Source organism: Montipora foliosa, chromosome 12 (assembly GCF_036669935.1).
Source record: "Montipora foliosa isolate CH-2021 chromosome 12, ASM3666993v2, whole genome shotgun sequence".
NCBI lineage: Eukaryota > Metazoa > Cnidaria > Anthozoa > Scleractinia > Acroporidae > Montipora > Montipora foliosa.
In genome coordinates this window covers 11,855,547-11,863,046 of record NC_090880.1, presented here as the reverse complement: position 1 = coordinate 11,863,046, position 7,500 = coordinate 11,855,547, and positions in this window count along the sequence as shown.

Sequence of the window (7,500 nt, the reverse complement as noted above, 5' to 3'; positions counted from 1 at the left end):
CTGAAAAAGAGCTTTTTTATTTATACATAAAAAAAATAAATATATTAACAGAGTTCAATTCACAAATCACAGCAAATGTAACGTTTTAACGTCATTAGAATGTAAATACTAAACGATTTCCGTCCACTCTGGCAAAAACTTCGCCCAGACATGGTCTTAAAACTTTCATGATTCTGTCTAATACAAGATAACTTAAACCTTAACCGTAAGTGGGCTTTGATTGCAGATTTGTAAAGTGCTTCCGGTGTTACAGTGATTTGGTGAGCTTTATGTTGCACAATCGACGTATGAATAGAATAACTCGCCACTGATAAAGTCCAGTTTAATAAATCAACTTGTGGTTTGCTTAAAAGCCCACCACGTCTAACTAGTAATTTAGTATGCCTCGAAAGTGATTGATTACTTCCTAAGATCCTGTTAATAAAGGTTTGGACAAAGACCCAAAAACATCCCTGCCTTAAACCTCTTTTTAGATCAATAAAAGCTGTAAGCCATCCGTTAACCTTGACAGAGGTAGAAACAGAATTATAAAAAACACGAATCCAGCGCATAAAGCTCGGCCCAAAACCAAAAGCCTCCAAGGACCTAAATAAGAATCATGGGAAACCCTATCGAAAGCTTTCAGTTGATCAACAGTAATAAGAGCGAGCGGAATGTTACATTCATTTGCGTAGGAAATAGAATGATGCAAAAGACGAGCATTGTCATTTATCGTTCTTCCCTTGACAGATGCAGTCTGGTCAGAATGAACAATAAAGGATAGCACACCTTGGAGTCGATTTGCTAGAGCTTTTGTCAAGATTTTGTAATAAGTCGTCAGCAAACTGATCGGCCGCCAGTTCTTGAGTAGAGTGCGATCACCCTTTTTGAAAACTAACGATATGATTCCACGTCGCTGCAATACCGTAAGACAGCCAGTGTCAAACGCATAGTTGTAAACAAGAGCTAATTTATCGCACAGGAGTGGCTAAAAGTGCTTGTAGAAATTAGTGGTTAAGCCATCAACGCCGGGGGACTTATTACTCTCCATAGAAAACAAAGCTTTCCTTAACTCATCCACAATGACTCGGCCTTCACACGACGCACGCGCCTCGTCTGATAACTTCGGGATATCAACACTAAAAAGGCGATCACGAGCAGATTCGTCACATTTCTCGGCCGAAAAAAAGATCCTTATAAAAGCCGTACGTCTCAGCTATCAAGTCTTGCGGTTGGGAAACAGTGTCCAAGTTTTCCTTTGTTAAGACACGTATGGTTTGACCCGCTTTGCGAGCCTTTTCGAGCGAAAAGGAATACCGAGTACTTTTTTCTCCCTCCTCCAAGAACTGCACTTTGGCCCTGATTTTAACAGATTCCAATTCTTTAAGATCCAACTGCTTCAATTCCTCTTTTTTCAAAAGATATTGCTCAATATCAACGCTATTACCATTATTAGCCTTCACTTGCAGCCGCTCAAGTTCACGCTCCAATTTTGCGCGCTCGTGACGCCGTAATTTGCCCCTAATCTTCGCACGTTTAATCGCAATTGTCTTGAAATGAAGCTTAGCCCTATCCCACCAGACCAAAGGGTTGTCGAAAAGATGTAACTTGTTTTGCCACTCAGACCAGAAATGCTCAATATCAGCTTGAAACAAAACATCGGAAAGCAAGTCATTGTTAAAATGCCAAAAGCCAGGCCCTCTCCTTACACAGTCAAAATCTAATGTAAGAGTGACAAATCATGATCAGAATGAGCAAAGACCTTAATCGAGGTGTCGATCACAAAGTGAGAAATAGAGCGGCTGATAAAGAATTTATCAATTCGGGTGCGCACGAGAGAATTATCATTAGGATTCCGACCAGTCCAGGTAAAACTCCGTTTGTCCTTATGACGAACCCGCCAAATATCGATTAGGTTATGCTGCGAATTCAAAGCAGTCAAAACAGAAACGGCAGACTGTCTAGCGTTTGGGTTCCCACCCAGCTTGTCCAAGCGTGGATCCGCTATACAATTGAAGTCCCCCCCGATAATGTTAGCGTAAACATTGGACAAGAAGCCCTCCAAATCCGAAAAGAAAATTCGTCTCTGGAAGTCGGACGAAGGCGCATAAACATTTACAAGGTTGATCGTTTCATCCTCTACGTCCAGTAAAATATTCACAACACGTCCATCACTGTCACTACGAATTTGCCTAACATTGTAGTCAAGGCGCGAACTAATCAGCACCGCCACACCTCTAGATAAATTTGTTCTATGGCTTGCAAAGATCTCTCCATTCCAATCACGCTTAATTTGCATTTCAATATCTGCAGTCCAGTGAGTCTCTTGCAAACAAATAATAACAAAACGAGCTCTTCGGAAAATATTAAAAGCAGACTGCCACCTATCAGAGAACCTTAGGCCCCTTGCATTTAAGCTTACAAAAGTTGCCATCAGAAAGAAAAACGAGAAATGAAAAACCTGCATTGTGTACGATGTTAGGAAGCCGCCGATTGTTTTTTAGCAGTGCTTTTGTCTCTTTGCCTGGCAATCTCAACATTTGGAATGGGATGGTATTTAGAGCGACGGATTGGTATTTTGCTATCCGAGTCCGATTCAGTTGGGCATGAGCGTTTCTTACCTTGATGATCCTCTTGAATATCCATTGACATTTCCGTATTAACATTTCCAGTCGATATATCCACGGGCTTCTCACTCGTTTTTGGATCAGCCTCAGGCTCAGCAACGATCTCTTTAACCGACGTAGACACATCTTCCGCAGCAACTTCATTAGATTCTTGTTCATTGTTTTCTTGCTTATCGTTTCGATCACACACGTACGACATATGGCCCTTGCGCTTGCAAATACGGCATTCAATCTTAGGGCAGTGCTTTCTTGTATGCCCAACTTCACTACACTCGCTGCATACAGGCTGTTGGTTATCATGAATAATGCGACACCATTCACCACCGATGCGAATGGAATAGGGAATCGACCTCGCAGTTAACACCATCCTGACCAAATGATTTCCATTTTCAATTCCTTCCAAGTCATGTCCCGCTTTGTATCTTAGTCTAATAACTGCACTCTTAATCTCACCGAAATTTGATAATTACGTTCTAATTCGCTTCGCTCAACCGAACGTAAATTATTTTACCCTTCAATTTCCGTAAATGATCAAACAAACAAGGAATATGGAAGGATTCGCAAGCGGATCCGAATGCAGTTTAATAGTTTACATACACTCTTCTTCTTCTTTTCCTTAACATATATTCTTTACAATAAGTAAAAAGCGAACGTTAACAATAACGTATCAACTTTTCCATCCCTTAGAGTATAACTAGAATTACTCCTATGAAAAACCAGAGGCCTAAACAAAGGCAGATCACTTTTATCGTGAATACCACCTAGATTCATATACCTTCTTAAAACACTAACAGGGCAGTATGAAGTTCCCGATGCACTTATATAGACATAGTTACCCTCCCTATAAACATCAGTCTTACTACGAGGCACAAAAATCTTTATGTATTGACTGTGAAATTCGATATAGTTGAGTGAAATATTACACAACTCATTATACCGAAAAAATCCGGCAAAACCTAACGAGCATAAGGCAGCTATCCTAACATCTTTCAAATTAGCATCGTCCTTATTATAAGCGTCTAGAATATCCTTAATAATCTGGGACGAAAAAGGTTTCTTCTTGGCAATTGGTTTAGACTTGATGCGTTTTGCCGACTCAATTAAATTTTTACAAAATTCACTATCCAGAGGATTACGGTCGAGGCTAGGCACAAACGAGTGAAACCATTTAAGTGCAGCATGAGCTTGGACTAAAGACGCGCTTGAAGCACAAGATTGATGGTTTTCAAATAAATAAAGCGATACTGTGCTTACGGGAAAAGGCAATCGAACACTTAATTCCCTACTCCTACACCACTCTAAAAACCTTTTAATGACCCTAAGGTAGGCTTTAGTTGTAGAGTTCGCCCGGGACTGTAACATCACGCTCACGATTTGGTGAAAATTTGGTGAAGACGAAGACAGGAAAGGTTTTCAAGCTCCGCTTGAACTAAGTATCTGAAATTACAAATAAGAACACTCCGAAGTAAAGCGGGGTAAAACCCATGCAATTCATAATTCCAGAAAAACTAATTATACCGGGAGGGTGCCAGGTCACCCGTACAAGCAGCTGTACCAATAATCAGTGCCATCCCCCAATGAGGCCAGTGCCTACAAAGTCAGAACTGATTATTCTCACATTCCAAACGGGTGCAGTCACCCTTGATCTAAGATGGCCAGTGCCAATAAAATGCAACGTCACTGGTGCAGCCACCAGAAACAGCCAAAAACCCAAGCAAACGCTGGAAACTAATCATAGCAGATAAGCTGGAAGGTGCCGCCACCCCCAGGCGTTACGAGCAATAATTCTAGTCAAGAGACTTCATCCTTAGAGCAATGACATGCCCCTTAAAGTCCTTTGATCCTAAAAGGGAATTGAGATTCCTACCATGAGTTAAGGATTGGTTCCCGATATGCATGCTATAAGCTGATATATACTTGAGATATTTACTTGTCAGTAGAGGCCAATAATGAGCCGAAGGCCAAAAGGGGAGAACAACGGTACCCACAGCGTTTTGAGACTTCATATAATGAAGAACTCTAGAAACGATAGAAACGGGCGGGACCACCCAACAGTTCTCTCCTCGAAGTGGCTGAATAAAGAAGTCGATACCCGCCGTGTTGGGATTCCAAAACCTAGAAAAGAATCGGGGTAGCTTATGATTATAATAATTAGCAAAACAATCTACGGAATGCAGCCCCCAGCGCTCATTTAGGGACGAAAACAAATCACTGGTAGTCTGCCAATCATCGACGTCTATCAAACGACTAATGTAATCAGCCTGTTGATTTAAAGTGCGGGGTATCCACTGTATGTCTAGGTAAATCCCTGACTGAACACAAATATCGAAAATTCTTCTGGCAATTTTGTGCAAGTCCAACTTCATGCTACCTACTTCAACGATTTTGGCAGCAGCTTGACTATCGGTAAACCACTTGACATGTGATCCTTTAAGGACTGGGGCAAACGAACGCAAAGAAAATTCTATCGCACATAACTCCCTCCACGTGGAGCTCTGTAGACTCTCCGAATCCGTCCACATTCTGTGGCAAACGTACTCGTTATTGAAGCCAATAACAGAACCACCACCCGTAGCACTGACGTCAGAATAAACAAATGAACTAGGGCAGGTATATGCGAAACAATGTCTGTTGTTAATATTGCTAAGATTTGTTTTCCAAAAATACAATTCCTCCTGACAGTAATCGTCAAGGTAAAACTCCACATCTCAACGGTCATTACACAAGGTGGACATGACACAATGTCTTGTCATAATTCTACCAATATTACCAACGACAGGACCCGTTGAAATAATTTGACCCGTAAAAGAAGCCAAACTTCTCGCCGAAACCTTAAAGTTTGAGTTGATAATATGGTCAATGGTTTTTAAAATCTTCGTAATCCTTTTATCTACAATTTTAAAGTGCCCAGGATCGAATTCCAAGTCAAGCCTAACCAGTCTAAAACCTGCGTGGGCTCCCATACCGACTTCTCATCGTTAGCTATAAACCCTTCACTGCTCAAGTCGTTTCTAACAGCTCGGGCAGTAGCGTGACAGTCTTTTTTATCCTGGACTATGCCCCAACCATCATCTAGAAAGATGGCTATACAGATACCCTGTAATCCCCAGCGTTTTACCAAGGGTTTCAAGAGCTTAGTAAAGAGATAAGGGGCAGTGGATAAACCGAAAGGAAGAACGGTAAATACATAAAATATTTCATCCCCAGAATCTGCCACCTCCCACAAAAACCCAAGGTAAGTTTGGTGTTCCTGTGAAATTTCAACGTGGTGATAACCGCTTTTTAAATCGAAGGAAAACATATAAGACCCCTTTGTAAAGTAGGAAAGAGCAACCTTCCAATCCTCGAATTTCACTCTTTGTTTAAGTAAACACTTATTTACGTGGCGTAAGTCCAGAATTAGTCTTTTTTTTTTACCGCATGGCTGTACTGACACAGATAAGGGGTTAACTACCAAGGGTTTCTTAGCAAATACGCAGACACGCCCAGAGAGAACAAGCTCATGGATAGCTTGGTCCACAAAATCGGCATGGAATCTAGCAGACTTATTATTCCTGAGCTTCACGGGTCCGGGCGAACTAGCAAAAGGTAATTTATACCCGTTTTCAATTAGCGATAAGATAAAATAAGGCGCACCAATAGATTTCCAAAACTCGACGTTAGCTCTCAGATTACCCTTCACGCTTAAAGATAGCCCACTGTCCACTTCGAATTTTTCTACAATTTCTTCTACCTGCGCTAAGTCTTCCTCAATACTTGATAGCTGGCTGGCTTGATTGAATTCCTGTTGGCTTGTTGTAGGAAGGTGCTGGTAAGGAGTTGTGATTGTAGGACTGGTAACTGTGACTTCCTGGCCAGAAGGCAGAACGGCAGTCTTTGGCCCAATGACCGTATCTTCCACATTTGAAACAGCGGAACCCTTCATAACAAGCATCCCTACGGCCTGTAAACAAAAATAACAACAACTGCAGTAAGCTGGGCGGGAGGATGGGATAAATGCTGAAGTATAAACTGCGTGGATCGCTAGCGTGAGTGAATATTCAGCGGTCACAGAGGTTATAAATACCAGGGACTAACCAATCAAAAGTTATGCATAATTAGAACAAGTGAGAAGGTGAGACAGGAGGAGCGAAGGTATTGGAGCATAACTAATTACTGGAATACCAGCGGAAAATTCATTTACGTTCTAATTCGCTTCGCTCAACCGAACGTAAATTATTTTACCCTTCAATTCCCGTAAATGATCAAACAAACAAGGAATATGGAAGGATTCGCAAGCGGATCCGAATTATGAGAAATCACAAAGTAAAACGAGGTCATCGAAGGTCTTACCGCGAAAAAGCTGATTATCAGCGCCCCCACTAAGTCTCGCCTTTTTCCCGCGCTCAATGTTTGCTTGGTCTTTTTGGCGGCGTTTACGACTGGCCGACTCACGAGCTTTTTTGAGACGCTTCTCGTCCTCTGAACCTGAAGCCAGCTCATCGGATTCATACTCGGCGACGACCTGCCAGCCATCTTTGCTTTTATCAGCAATCTTGATAAGTTTTTGCCTCTTTCGCAGAAGTTGCCTTGCGTCCTGGGCGAGACTTCGTATGCGGTCGTTGCTGGGTCGACTTTGTTGGGTTTCTGTTTCAATGTTCTCCAAAATGGAATTGATTGCTGCGTTAAGTTCCAACTGCTTTTGGTTGCCTCTGTACTTCAATCGGACAATCTCTTTGTCGATCTTTGACGTCTGCTCGATCTCTTTCGTCTTCGTTTCTAGCTTGTTCTGCAGATAATCTTTAAAAAACGAAAAAACCTGATCCACAATTGGGCCACCCGCCCGGTTGCTAGCACCTGCTTCTCCTAAGTGGGCTGAAGATGTTGAGGAATCATTCTCCGTAGCCATCAGGAA